Source organism: Triticum aestivum, chromosome 7A (assembly GCF_018294505.1).
Source record: "Triticum aestivum cultivar Chinese Spring chromosome 7A, IWGSC CS RefSeq v2.1, whole genome shotgun sequence".
In the NCBI taxonomy this organism is placed as follows: domain Eukaryota; kingdom Viridiplantae; phylum Streptophyta; class Magnoliopsida; order Poales; family Poaceae; genus Triticum; species Triticum aestivum.
This window is the reverse complement of record NC_057812.1, coordinates 492783160-492797736: the sequence shown is the minus strand read 5'-3', so window position 1 is coordinate 492797736 and position 14577 is coordinate 492783160.

Sequence of the window (14577 nt, the reverse complement as noted above, 5' to 3'; positions counted from 1 at the left end):
ATTAACACCCCTCTCTCTTGTAAAGTCCGGACCCCAACATAGGTCTCTATCACTTTGTCTCTCGGGCATGCACACATCTCTTCCCTCACTCTCTAGGTCTCCCGCTATCTCTCTTACCCAAGCACACGCACTATGTAGAGTGTATATTTCCCATACACACAAATCGTCGCCCCCAAACGTCTATCTCCCTAGTTATGTGGTTCTCGCGCACTCACATCACACACCACCCCCACTGCAAACAAGCACACTTTGTCTCCTTGTGCACCACTCTCCTCTTTCTATCTCTCCCACATGCGGACCCGCCCCAGCTCCTTCCCTATATACATATATGTCGTGACTCTTTGCATAGCTCTCTAATGTATAATCATTCTCGATTTCGCACATTGTTCTCTACACCATCTATTCTAGACCTCTTATGAAGTCTCTATCACACACACGATGACTCACTTCCCTTGCGTCTCCGTTCATAGGCCAATTTCGGACAACATCAACATTGTCTCCCTATCTATACGCCATTTATGGACACAAACGACCCCTCTCGCCCCCTCTCTTCCTCTCTCTCTCTCTCTCCGTCGCTAGCTCTCTCTTTCTCTCGCTCTCACATCCCTCTCCCACACACACACTCGATGTCTCTTCCAAATAGTCTGCTCCCCCCGCTCGCACACGTGCTATCTCGCTACTACACATGTCACACCATTCCCGCTTCCCTTATGCTAGGTTTACATCATCAGTGGTCTCTCTACTCCACATACACTCTCTCCCTATCACACACAAACGCGTGCACAAACACACACAGACACACACAAACACCCATTTATCTGGATCCTCATCTCTCCTCATGTCCGCATGTGTATCTCACACACTCACTCTCTAATTATGTATATGTGTCTCCATGTTACACAACACAAAGCCCCATGTACATGTCTCTCTCTATCCTCCACACACATAGACACAAAGAATCTGTTATCATTGCCTCAGTATCTAACATATCACACACGCACATTGTCTCTCTCTCTCTCGCAAACACACTCAACAAGGGTTTCCCCATGAATAACTTACCGTCTATTCATCAACAATCGTGGCAGTACGGCGAACACCAGACGTGAAAAAGAATAAATCTACACGTGCTTAGACCACCTAGTATGACTACTAGGACTAGAGCAAGCCAAAAAGCGCGTCGCCGTCACCCCCTCCTTGTCAACGACGGGAAAATCTTTGTTTTACACAGTCGAGAAGTCATTGTGCTAAGGCCCCACATGCCGAGGCGTTGAATATGATGTAGATGCTAGTTTACGAAAGTAAGTATCGATAATACGTTTGTATCTCCATACTTATATTTCTTCTCTTATAAAAAACCGAGTTGGTGATGATGGTACGTGTGCCATCTTGCAATATAGACCGTCCGATCTATATCCGATGGATGGAAATTAAACTAAAAGATACCCGCACCCCTCTCCACATTTGCAGACAAGGCCTTCCCTCGTTCATCCTTATCTCCAACAAACCTCATTGTTGAGCAATTAAGAAAGGAAGCCTCTGGAACAAACTGGCCTGGTGGTCGCTGCCGGCGTCATCAATCCCCATGCCTCCGCTCAATCCGACCACCAACCACCACCACACCCCACTCCTATTCACCTTATCTCATATTTCTCGAGATATCATTAGTTTTTACACATGGGATTACTCCCGCAAGGGTCAATCACAACAAGTGTTTTATAAAAAATGCATGTTGATGTTCCGTGCAATGCACGGATCTTGCTAGTACTCCTACACAAGACTAAGTTGGTGATGCTGGTGTGTCTGCCATCTGTCGTTTCTGACCATTAGATCTACATCTAACGATTGTGAGGTAAGTTGTTGCCTTTTCTCACCAACATCCCACTTGTCTACCAATTTGCAGAAAAACCCATAATTAGTATCTTAAAACCAACCACATCCTTCCCTGACCTCACCAAAATAGCCCAAGGAATATATTCTAATTGAAACATAATATATCTCTAGTGACATATGTATATCAAAATTAGAGTGTTTTCTACCAAGTTTGTGAATATGTATTATTCTAATTATGATTCGTTGCAACGGACATGAACATTGCTAGTATTTCCAACCATGCATTTTTTCCTAGTATTCCATAGTTTTGAGCTTTCCATCAAGATATTAGTCACTCATGGTTGATATTTACTTTCAATCATGTACACATATGCACTATGTAACTAGCCTTGCTTATTGGCTTCTAAAGCTTAACTTTCACTCCTACTTACAATATGTAGAGTATTTAACTAAAAACTACCACTTTCAACCAGCCCTAGGAAGAATCTATTATACAAAAAATAGCAAAAGCATACCCAAAATTTCTTAATCCACGCCAAAAACTACCTAGTGCTCCTACCGATTAGGTTCGTTTAAACCCATTTATGACAAGGTTGGCCCACACGTCCATGCTGACGAGGCAGCTTAAACCAACACATTTTGTTTGACCGTTGACACAAGGGACCCACATCTGACCTTCTATCCTATTATTCCCCCTCAAATCATTATTTTTCCTGAACATTACTTCAAACAGTACTGATGCGTGTTCGTCGGTGGCACCGGTGATGAGCGAGTTGGCCGCTGCTCTGCCGGACGGGCCGGACACCGCGCTGGCCTCCGCACGGGTTGGCAGGCTGGCCCGAGCGTGACTCACGAGCGAGCAAGCTGCCACGCTGGCCTTCACTCGGGCCAGATGGCTGGCCTTAGCGCGGCGCGCGAGAGTAAGCCGCCGCGCTGCCGTGCCAATCTAGCTAGCAAACCTTGTAGACAAGCAGCTGGATGGAGCTATCTTGGCTAGCTAGTGGCCGCGAGCGCTGGACGGAGCTGGCATCCGGGCTGCCGCAACATGGGCTCTGCACCGCCGGCGGTTTTGACCTCGCCTTCTACCGGTGGCGGTAGCTGCGTCCCATGGCCTAGGATGACTAGGTGGACGGGCCGGAGGTAGGAGGTCACTCGAGGATTTTTGTTGGTAAGAGCATGTACAATGGTTGATAAGGTAGTCTTATCTTAAGTTTGCCACATATGCAAGTGGTAGTAGTTTCTTGGCATTTTAGTGGTTTCTTGCATTATTAGAGCAAGTAGAATAGAGCTGAGTCAGCGGGCTATAAGAAATAAACTAGTATATTTCTGCTTAGTTGGAGGAAAGAGAAGAGGAGAGAGAAGGTAAGCGGGCTCTTCGTGAAGAGCCAGCTCTAGCACGTGCTCCTGGGCACTTTGTGAGAATGAGAAGTGGGACACATAATAAAAAAGTAGTACACTCTTTTGATCTATTATTGTACATGTTGGCTATAAGATGGGCTGTAGATGACATGGCACTGGCTTATAGCCAGCAGCTGGCTATACTATTAACCATGCTCTTATGGGTTTCTTGTAAGGAACAATGTACGTACTACTAGCGACAAAAGGCGATTCTAGGTTGCGTTGTACTCCAACGAGTACTACTAGTGGTCGCGGGAGTGTATACCTTGTTTTGTGGGTTCGATCCCGGCCGAACGTACGACAGCCTTTTTAAAAAAACAGTACTACTACACTTTGCTGCGAGCCAATATTTTACACGGGTAGTTTGAGTTTTGAAGTCAAATGGACATGCGGCCCCACAATCTGGGTGCAGTGGACAGCCTAGCCACGTGAACGGGTTTTCCTTCCCAGCATCCCGTGGCTCGCGTGCTCGCCCTAGCCGCACCTCGCTTGCAGCTTCCTCATCAGCTAGTAGCATATTTAAACTAGTGCCTCCCAATTAAGCCTGAGGAGCCGGAAAAGCCTGGCGGGGCATTGGGAACTGTGCAATATGGCTCTATACGTAAAGTGCTCTACTACTACTTTGTAGCTTGTGGCTTTGCACGCATGGACTTCACTCCATTATCAGCTCTACTATAAAAGAAATTCCTCTTGACGTGTTTTTTAATGGAGGCAAAAGCTTTGCTTCATCTCATTCATAAAGAAGGAACTACTAATAAAGTTCGACGAGATCCATTACACCTCCACAAATGGAAGCGAAAAGCCTAGTCTTGCTGTATCAAATAACTCAAATGTTCTGCCCCCGCAGTAACCGTCGCTGATAAACATGCTGCTAGTGTGTGCGTGAGAGGAGCGGCTGAGTAGGCCAGCTACGTGAGAGGAGCGGCTGAATAGAGCACCGAGAGTACCCACTAGGCCACTACGCATGTGTACTTCCCTGCATTGATAGTACAACGATGGTTCTAGAGAACAGTAGTACCCTCCACTTCCAACTGTAGCTCATTGGCCCTGATATTCAAGAGTTCAAAACTGGTGCACTATACTAGACTAGACTAGAAGTACAGTACATCGCACTACTAGTTGAGAAAAGTAGTACTAGTACTGCTACAATACGAGTACGTACTCCTCTATCACATAATGTAAGACGTTTTTTGACACTAGTTGGCGTGTACAAAAAATGGCAAAAACATACCCAAAATTTCTTAATCCACACCAAAAACTACTACCTAGTGCCAAAAATTTCTTACTAGTGCTATTATTTACAGTATAATGCAATCCCATAACGTTCCATAATGCTAGTACTAGTAGTAAATAATAGCCTCACCCCTTCGCTGAGGAACGATCTACAGTTGGAAGGGACGAGGCCTTGCGGTTACTACGCTCTTATCTCCTTCTCGCCAGTTCCCCTCCCCCCGAAGAGAAGGCAGTTCATCGCTGCTCCCATGGATTCGCCAGGCGGTTCCCCTCCTCGTCGGGGCTGGGAGACCTTGGATGATGATCCTCTGGGAGAAATCGCACGCCGCTCCGACGTCCTCACCACCGCAAGACTCGGTGCTTCCTGCACCAACTTTTTCAAGATGCTGCTTAAACAGGCTTGGGAAAAGGCCATGCTTGTTGGTCTTCCATGCATCCTCGTGGAGAAGGTTCTTCTATGGGACAATCCTTCGAAAAGTCCACCGCTCCCTGGCCATGGTTGCACATTGACTCCGCTAGAGTTGCCGACATTGAGAGGTAGTCCGATTTTGTCCGATGAGCAGGTCAGTAATGGAGTTTGATCATGTAGTACTTAGTTATTCCATTTCCATCCCGTAATTTCTCCGCTGCCCACAGTCTTATATATAGGTCTGGGTCGGTGCCAACGAAGATTGGCTTGCATACCTCCGGCCGGATACCACCATCATTTTGCACAACATCCACAGCAGTGCGGCCGTTCCAGTAGACCCCTTCTCCACCATTGGGATCGGCCTTCCGGACTGGTTGGGCTTGAAGATGACGCCTACATGAGATTGAAGAAGATAGCAATTGTGGACCCGCCGACAAAGCGACACGGCTACAACGATTACTATCTCATCGCGGTATTCGACATAAGGATTGCCATCAATGCAAGAGGCAGTAACGGCAGAGGCTGGCGCATGTTGGCGGCGGCAGATTTGTACCCCTACACGTTCGAAGACGTCGTGCGCCATCGAGGCCGCATCTTTGCGGTGACAAGCCAAGGGACTTGTTTCATCTGGTTGCCATCCTACGATACGGGAGATTACAAATGGAATGCACAAACCATCATTTGCATCCCTAACGGTACTCCATTATTTTGCAGGGACCAGTCATCCCCCGATCAAAATAAGATCGCCGCTCCTAAATGTGCATTTGCATCCGCGATTCGGTCTAACCTGGAACCTTGTAGCTGACTTTGGCATATTGGGATCAACTATCTTAGCAGTCGTTACCCATGGTACCACTGATGTGCAACATGGTCACACAATCTACCACGATCGAACCATCACCATCTACCCAGGTATTCCATTTTTTAACCCTCTCACCTTCTCTTTCATTGTTGTACTAGTAGTATACTTTGTAGTACTAGTAGGAGTACTTTTTACCTTGGAGGACGCGTATATCTAGCTAGGCCCTTGAAGACTTGAACCCACTAGTTGCCACCATTTTTGTTTTTCCATGTCTTACTATCTCATCCATGTAGGCAAGAGTGGCTATATATAATAAGCCGATTATTTTACTTCCTCTATACCGGAGTAGTACTATTTGCCGCACAGTATTACTGACCGCCATATTTGAGCACAACATTATTATGCATGGACCTTGATTATGTATGTCACAATGTGTCCAGATCTGGGATGCTACGTGTACCAGATGAACGGTGCCGAGTTCGACCCCCGTGATGCTACGTGGGTGCCGAGGAACACTCTTGGAGAGTACTCGCTTTTCATCGGGGACAGCTACCCCATTGTGAAGCGGATGCCACCTTCCATGCACGACACGGAAGGCCTGCCGTTCATGAAGCATGGTTGTGTCTTCAGTGCGCACCGCCGGATGAACGACATGCTGGGACACGCTATCCCTAATTTATGCCGCTTCAGCTTGGATGAGTCTCCATCGTGTGGAACCGGACTAGAAAACTGCGACAATGATTCCCGTTGCCCACCGCTATGGATCGTGTCATCCATGAAGAACACCTGGGACTGGAACCTGGAGGAGGACATGTAGCCCATCTATAACGTGTAAGTGGGGTACGGTAATTGTGAACGGTAGCGCTGTGAATATGTAGACTAGTCGTGCACAAATTTATCACATGAATTGGAGATGAACTTGTGTGGCATAGTGGCATTTGTCCTTTAGAATTTATTACTAGTAAATGTGTTATGTGTACGTGCAACTTGTGTGGTTGTTGCACGGGCTCCAACACACTCTTTGAGAAAAAAAAGGTGGCACATCTTTGGATATACGTGACGTGGCGGCATCATACAGTAGCATCGTTCGCTATAGTTGTAGTACACTCCTACTAGGACGAAAACTCCTATAAAACCTTGCGCTTGGCCCTTTGCCTCTTCGGGAGGTTCAACAATTCGTACTCGTGTGAACCTTGCACTTGGCTCTTCGCCTCTTCGGAAGGTCCAACAATGATGATACTACAGTACAATATGCTTCTGGCAATCTGACACCGATTGAACTGCTGCACGTCCACCGCGAGGGCGAGGGCGGGGCGAGGGAGAGGGAGAGGGCGTTGTAGTCAAAACCCTCTCCTCGTCCTGTGAACCACCACGCGCGTGGGCGAGGGAGAGGCCTAGTAAGCAAGCTTCTCCTTGTTCGACGAGTTGACGGGACATATCAAAGCAGTACTAGTACTAGTAGTAGTAGTCCATACTGCGTCCTTTCCGATTAATATGGCTTAATTTGAAACGAGAAAAATGCACTGGCAATCAACGTATGTAACAATACGCTCTTTACGGTCACTATATATAGTTTTGCGGTGATTATACGATCACTAGCTCATCATAGAGCACCGTATTGCACCCTACTGACCGGCCACATAGTCGACGTGGCACTTTGTTGACTAGTTAAATTGTCACCTGGTTTCTGGGTCCCACCTGTCAGTTGGCAGAGCAAAGAAATCAGTTAAACAAAACTTTACACAAGCGTGATACGAGTCCAACCCTTGCGCGCGAACCGCCCTGGTTGTGTATGTGAGTGCATGCACGTGTCCTCCCTCGGTCTTCCAACAAAGAGTGTACATCGGCTATAAAACGAAGAGTGTAGTACATGATGTACATCTACACTTCCAATGCATTTAGCCTTTAATCTAAATCGATATTGATTGACTAATGCACCAACTTGTGCTGTAGGTATAGGCTACATGTCTATCCTTAAATACAGCATGCAACGGCCTTCATCTAATCTTCTTATCTCAATGGTCGCACGCACACATAAGTCTGCTACTTTTGGGCGTTAAATATGCCCTGGTCAATGTGTAAATCTCTAAATGTACAGTCTTTCACGGACGTAGGGAGTAGGTTGAGCACTTGAGCGTGAGCGTGTGTGTTGCATCGTGTGCTTTGTGCCACATGGGTGCATGAGTGTTGCATGCGTCCATGTGTACGTGTGAGTGTTGCATGTTGCATGCACGCATGCATGCATGGGGCTTACTCCCTCCCATTGACATGTTCATATTTCAAGCTTCCTTTGTTCCCTCCATATGGTGATACTCCCTCTGTTCCCAAATAGTACGGAGCAAAAGCCTCCCTCTGTTCCCAAATATGGAGTATTTCTCTTTCTACAGATTTCAACAAGTGACTAGGTACGGAGCAAAATGAGTGAAGTGAGCGTAGAGGCATAGGGATACTGTAGAAAGGAAGTCCTCGTGATCCATTATTCCCCATCTCAGTCAGAGAGAACTATTCAACTAGTCTTCACAGTGAAGTGACAGTACACGCTGCAGTAGATGGGACACGTAATTAATAAGCTGAACCATCATGTTGGTGTTACTAAATCAGCCTTACCCAGTACTGCCATCTCTTCTTCTTCCTCCTCTCTTCTTCTTCCTCCTCTCTTCCCCATCGTCGGCCGCACACCATTTACCCCCGCTCACTGCTTGCCCGCCCGCGCCATCTTCCTTGGTAGCTCGCGCGTACCATATCCCCCCGCTCACTGCTCGGCCACACGAGGAGAAGCTTCTTCGCTCGGCCACCCGAATCCACTTCCCCGCTGGCCTGCAGGCACCGAAAACCCTAATGGCAGAACCGACTGACACGCAGAGCCGCGATTGGAATTCCCTCCCCGATGTTCTCTTGGAGCAAATTCGTAGTCGTATGGACCTACTCAGCACCGTCCGTCTGGCCGCATGCTCGGTGTCTTTGTACCGTCTACTCATCTGCAACCGGCTGGCTCTTTTCAAGACACCCTGCTTGCTGATGCCCGATCCTCGCAGGTGGCCCAGACACCGATTTGACGATCCTATGGAGGTTGCCGTGGTGCCCCTCGACATGCTACCACTACCTGTCCACCTGTCCTTCATGTGTGGCCACTACTGGGCGGGCATGAAGGCCAACTGGATCGTCCTCATCCACCACACCGGTAGTTTGTGGCATCTCGTGGATATCTACACCCAGCGAGAGATCACCCTTCCATCGTTGGATACCGCCGCCATCGAGCCTCGCGGCCCGCCGGACACTCCTGTCTACTACGCACGAGACGCGTCAAGCTTTTGGTTCGACCTCTATTTGCAGAAAGTTGTAATCTGCGAAGTGTCCACACCATCAGAAGACTACATGGATTACAAGCTCATTGCCTTGTTCAACATGGGATTAGTCTATCTGGAATCCGGTCGCCATACATGGTTATGGCTCATCATCAATCCTGTTGAGGCAACATTTATGTCTGATGCTATAGTGCACGATGGCATCGTTTACGCGGTCGACGCACAGATTGGCTGCCTATACTGGTGGAATCTATCGTCGTGTAATTGTTCTATCCCATCTCATCTTTACCTTATGAATACGACTGCATGTTCATTTGTTACAGATTTAGAATGCATAGCATGTCTATAACCACATCATTGCTATATGTTCCTCTCATTTCCTAGATTTTTATGACCACACATGTTATTGTTAGAGTTGATATGAGAACAATTGGCATCTAATGATTGTTAGAATACATATTATGAGCATAACATCATGATTGCTATATGTTACTCTCGTTTACAAGATTTTTATAACAACGCATGTTATTGCTTAGAGTTGATATGAGAACAGTAGTAGTAAGTGCTATGGTAGAATATGAGTAGGCGCTGTCATAGCTGTTTTCCTCTCATTGTTACATGATGTTTGAACCATGACATATTGCTAGAATATGAAAGCCATTGGCTTATTTTTTAACTTGGGGTATGATTATGACCACGGCATTGCAATTCTCTGTCTATGATATGTGTCACTGTTATAATAATCTTAATTCCACACATACTCTGAACATGATTGTTTATTTTTGTCCTTTTGGTCTCCAATTTGAATTGTTGCAGCAGACGCAAATGCACTGGCCTTCATGATTCCAGGACCTGGAATCATACCAGCCGATGGGTGGTGGTTTATCGCTCGTTCTGCTGACGGCAGTCATTTGATGCTCATTCGCACGTACCAAATTGACCAAACCATTACATCAAACCACATGCAGTACAATGCGTGGGGAGTTCGTGACATTGATGGCTATGGCTGCTTCGTGTTCGAGAAAGATCCCAGCTCCGTTGGGCCAGGCGTATTCAACTGGAGGCGGGTTTACAGCCTCGGCAACCACTCCTTGTTCCTCGGGCTCAATTATCCGATCATCCAACCAATCATCGATCAAATCACCGGCGATGATTATTGTGCTATGCAACTTCCATTCACGAGGGGGGCTGTGTTTACACATCATACCATGGGTTTCATGAATCACCATATCCAGAGATTCGTCGACACAGCTTGTTGCCAGATAATCTTCCGTGTGTGAAAGGCATCAAGCTTCCATGCGATGGATGGATTTTGCAAACCCGACATGCGGCGATGTGGTTCATGCCAACAGCAAATATGCACAACTTGATTCGTGCTGATATCTAGGCTGAGCCATGTATTCTTCTGCTATAGCACGACCCTCTTTTGTTGGATATTATGTATTGTTGTTAGTTTGAAGCACTCCTCTGGTTTGAAGGATGGATACCTTCCTGGGATCAAGTGCATCCTAACTCACCTGAGTAGGATGTACTAAAAATGATGATGGAGATGTTGTGCAGAAGCCATATATATATATATCAGTTAGGCTTCAAGTGCGTACTTGTTAGTTAAACCTATGTATAAATTGTGACACTAAATACGACTAGTAAGTAGTACAGTAGTATTACTAGTATATGTCGGTCAAATTATTCATCATGTCCACACATTGAATTGACGTGACAACACGCTGCGCGTGAGGTGTCACAAGAATCCCGGCGATGTGTTCAGGTATTCTAGAGTTCAGATTTGGAGTACCACTTATCTGTCGAAATCTTTCATCATTCACTTAAAACAGTCGATTGATCATACATTGAGTACCATATAACTGGAATTACCGATGCAAGTCGAAGAAGGATTGGCCGGTGCTGCCGGCTGGCGTCAAGTTCGATCCCACGGATCAGGAGCTGATCGAGCACCTTGAGGCCAAAGTGAGTGCTGACAGCGCGAGATTTTAGTCTCTCATCGATTTGTTCATACCAACCATCGACAGCGAGCATGGCATATGCTACACCCAACCTGAGAAACTTCCAGGTAAGACACCGATCGGCCATCTACTTGCACAAACATATTCGTTTGTTTATAGCTCTATTTTTCTTTTTAGACGCAGACTTGGTGAAGCAATTACAATTTGACAGTTAATAAAAAGTGAAACAAGTGACTGCAACATGCCAAAGATGTTATGAAAATGCCAACTAGGTACACTAAAACCTACATCCACAATACTGCAGGTATCACACTGAGTGGCCTAAGGAAGCATTTCTTCCAGCGCAATTCTAGGGCGTTCAGAAGGGGCACGTGGACGCGTCGCAAGATACAATCGGAGTGTGGCATGCACGCGATGTGGCACAAGACCGGCAATACCTTGCCGATGATGGTCAACGGCCGGCAGACGGGTAACAAAAAAGGTTCTGGTGCTACACACCAACAAGAACTTCGACCAGCAGAGGACCAACTGGGTGATGCACCAGTACCACCTCAGGGACCTGGAGCAAGAGAAGGAGCGGGAGCTGGTCCTCTGCAAGATTTTCTACCAGACGAACACTAGGACCAGGAGTAAAAAGATTATAAGTTAGTTTGGTATTGGTAGTTGTACTACCTTGTCGTCCGCAAGTTGGTATTGTTGTTAACAATCTTTTGGTATGAACTTGCATTTGCTTCCAACCATCATGCCGAGGGTCGACGTGGATATAAAGCTAAATCATTTGCTTCGAAACAAATTTTCAGGCACCTGATTTTTATTTGATGGGTAGCATAAGCACCCGCCGTTCGAATTCCCAGTTCTCCAATTTTTTCGAAACAAGTGCATGCACTTATTATCACGATAAAAGAACAATATCCGTGCCGCATCCCAGTTATCTGTTTGTACTTGCAGAATTCTCTCGTTTATTGAGCACGTATATTGTTTTTTCAGGTTGAGCAAGTTTCAACTGGGATGTAGACTGCCCAGGGTTGGTTTTGTTTTTAACAGGCCCATCCCATGACGACAACGGGGCACAAAGATCCAGCAGGTATCTACTGGCCTCTGGCCCGCCAGCATTAGTTATATTTTGTCTTACAACATCCGCAGGCAGTTTTTCTTACTGAATCAAACACACAGCCCAGTTCTATTTTCCTCTTGAAACGCATGTCCTACATCCGTTTTCTAATCTCTACCTATAGTTTTACTAGTTCATATACACGTATCATTATATTGAAAACACATAAAATTCCCTTTTCATATTTACATCCTTATTTTTGTTGTTTTTTCCCACCCAACGCTGATTTTTTTACCACTGGTTTTCCCTTAAACCAACTCAATTGTCCCACGTCTTATTTGCTTACAAAAACAAAATGATTTTTTTGGCAAATCAATAAGTTCTTAAAAAATGCTTATCATTTCGGGATTACAATAGTTCGGACTCCACAGAAATATGCAAAATAAGGTTGAACTTTTTGACCGTGGTCCTGGGCAGAAAATGGGTTGTAATAAATTACTTAAGAATTAGCAAATGGGCTGCAAATTATAAAAAATAGCAAATGGGCTTTATGTTGTCTGCCACAGATTTGGATGTTGACTTGTGGGCCTACTAAGTTCATGCATACACAAGGTTTCTCAAAAAATAAACTTAGTAAACAATCGACTCTACCAGCGTCAGACCGTTAGATGTCAATCTAACGGCAATCGTGCTTCTTGAGTCTCTGATCTTCCTGCCCCAGCCGCCCAAACCAGAGCCGTCGGAACCGCCTGCTCCCGCCTCCCGTGGACGGCAGTACTACCGGGAAGGCCTCATGGCCCCATCATACTCGCATCCTTGGCCTGTCTATCCCTCTACTCACCCACACCTCCTGTTATTTTCCGGCGACGGCAGCCGAACCAGTCAACCCTCGTACTCTCCACCGCGTGGGCAGCCACTGCCATGTCTTCCCCGTCTCCGTGTCGTTCCCTTCGTAGGCCTCGCCGTCGTCCACCGCCCTGGTGCTCTCGGCGCGGTGTGGTCAACAATGTCCATCCAACGGCCGTAGTGCTTCTTCAACCTCTGGTCTTCTTGCCCCTGCCGCCCAAAGCAGCGTCGGTCGTGCCGCATGCTCGTGCCTCCCGTGGCCGGCTGTGCTGCCGCGGAGGCCTCACCGTCCCCATACAACTCCCACTGCTAGCCAGGCCATCCCTCCCCTCACCCACTCCCCCTGTTATTCTGCGGCGACGACAGCCTCACACTGCAGCCGAACCAATGAACCCTCGTAGTCCTCTCCGCGTGGGCATCCACTGTCGCGTCTCCCCCGTCTCCGCATCGTCCCCTTCCTAGGCCTCGCCGTCGTCCATGGTTGTGGTGCTCTCGGCGCGGCGTGGTTAATGTGGTCAACGATCGACTTCCATCGGAAGAGTACTGTACGTGGAGAGGCTGATAGCTGGGTCCACGGCAGCCGCAAGGAAGTGCCTCCTTATTACGCGCAAAATAATTATTCCTCCACCTGACAGCAGGGACCCACCGGACGGGCCACCAGTATTTCGCCGAAAAAACATTTCCCCCCTGACTGCTGGGACCCATCGGACGGGCCACCGTATTTCCCAAAAAAACGTTTGCCCCTGACTGTTGGGACCCACCGGACGGACCATCGTATTTCGTGAAAAAACGTTCCCCCTGTTGTCAGCTCGGACCCACCGGAAGTGCCTCCTTATTATGCACAGAAAAATGAATACTCCCCCTGCTAGCTGGGACCCACCATGGTGGAAGGCTGACTTGTGGGCCTACTAAGTTGACGGGGACGGAGGGCTTTGTCAACTTAGTCAATATGAACGATTCTAGCTCCAGTGACCGTACGATGTCCATCCAACGGCCGTCGTGCTTCTTCAATCTCTGCCCTTCCTGCTCCAGCCGCTCAAACAAGCGCCGGCGGGACTGCCTGCTCCCTCCTCCCCGCAGCCGGATCTGCTGCCACGCAGGCCTCACCGCCCCACCGTACTCCCATCGCTGGCCTAGACATCCCTCTACTCACCCACACTAGTTGTTATTCTTCGGCGACGGCAGACGAACCAGTAAACCCTCGTATAGCCGTACTCCCCTCCGCGTGGGAAACAACTGCCGAGTCTTCCCTGCCTCCGTGTCGTTCCCTTCCTAGGCCTCGCTGTTGTCCACTGCCCTGGTGCTCTCGGCGCGGCCTGGTCAACGTGGTCAATGACCGACATCACTACAAAACAAAGACACATCCATGACATTTTGGGCCGAACGAAAAAAATTCTGTCATACATATGACACTTCTATGACAATAATTGTGACAAAACCCGGTATCATCATAGATGTGGTGGGCTCCTACTTCTATGACAAAAAATCATGACAGAAAATGGGCTTTTCGTCCTGGGCGGGCCGGAGACGCAGCTGCATGACATTCTTTGGGCCGTCCATGACGGAAAAAACTGTGGTAGAAGCGAGGGGGAGGAAAATTTCGGGGAGTTCCCGGTTACGGTGGGAGGTCGGGGGCCGAGCGATGCGCGTTTCTCTCGTACACGTACGCGCGTGTGTGCGAGGCGTTGGCTCTAACTGAACCCGAGCGAGGCGTTGGGCTCTAACTGAACCCGAGCGAT